A 1,516-nucleotide genomic window follows, 5' to 3' on the forward strand; every position below is an offset into this window, starting at 1 on the left:
ACCAGTAACACACCAGTGACACCAGTGAGACCAGTAACACCAGTAACACCAGTGACACCAGTGACACACCAGTAACACACCAGTGACACCAGTGACACACCAGTAACACACCAGTGAGACCAGTAACACACCAGTGACACCAGTGAGACCAGTGACACCAGTGAGACCAGTGACACACCAGTGACACCAGTGACACCAGTGACACCAGTGACACACCAGTAACACCAGTAAGACACCAGTGAGACCAGTGACACACCAGTAACACACCAGTAACACCAGTGAGACCAGTGACACACCAGTGACATCATGGTCCCAGTAACACCAGTAACACACCAGTGAGACCAGTAACACACCAGTAACACACCAGTAACACACCGGTAACACCAGTGAGACCAGTAACACCAGTGAGACCAGTGACACCAGCGAGACCAGTAACACCAGTAACACCAGTGACACACCAGTAACACACCAGTAACACACCAGTAACACCAGTGACATCATGATCCCAGTAACACCAGTAACACCAGTAACACACCAGTGAAACCAGTAACACCAGTAACATCAGTGACATCATGATCCCAGTAACACCAGTGACACACCAGTGACACCAGTATAAAGACACTGGTGACACCAGAACAAACCTCCCCAGTGCTCCCAGTGCCACCAGTATAAGGGACACCGGTGTCCCCATTGCCACCAGTACGACCAGTGAGAGCATCCTCATTCCCCCAGTGCCACCAGTATGACCAGTAACAAGATAATTGGTGCTCCTAGTGCCACCAGTGCCACCAGTATGACCAGTGAGAGCATCACCAGCACTCCCAGTGCCACCAGTATAAGGACACCAGTGCCACCAGTGCCACCAGTATAGAGGACACTGGTGTCCCCAGCACCCCCAGTACCACCAGTAAGGGCAACCCCACCCCCCCAGTGCTCCCAGTATGACCAGTAAGGGCATCCCCATCCCCCCAGTGCTCCCAGTATGACCAGTGAGAGCATCCCCAGCGCTCCCAGTGCCACCAGTGCCACCAGTATAAGGGACACGGGTGTCCCCAGTGCCACCAGTACGACCAGTATAAGGCACACCGCTGCCCCCAGTGCCCCCAGTGCTCCCAGTATGACCAGTGAGAGCATCACCAGCGCTCCCAGTGCCACCAGTGCCACCAGTATAAAGGACACCGGTGTCCCCAGTGCCACCAGTATCAGGGACACCGGCGTCCCCAGTGCCACCAGTACAACCAGTACAACCATCCCCAGCCCTCCCAGTGCCACCAGTGTCACCAGTATAAGGGACACCGTTGCCCCCAACGCTCCCAGTACGACCAGTAAGGGCATCTCCACCACCCCAGTGCCACCAGTATGACCAGTGAGAGCATCACCAGTGCCACCAGTGCCACCAGTACGACCAGTAAGGGCACCCCCACCCCCCCAGTGCTCCCAGGATGACCAGTGAGAGCATCACCAGCGCTCCCAGTGCCACCAGTATCAGGGACACCGGCGTCCCCAGTGCCACCAG

Source organism: Corapipo altera, unplaced genomic scaffold (genome assembly GCF_003945725.1).
Source record: "Corapipo altera isolate COAL_440 unplaced genomic scaffold, ASM394572v1 58983, whole genome shotgun sequence".
Taxonomy (NCBI): Eukaryota; Metazoa; Chordata; class Aves; order Passeriformes; family Pipridae; genus Corapipo; species Corapipo altera.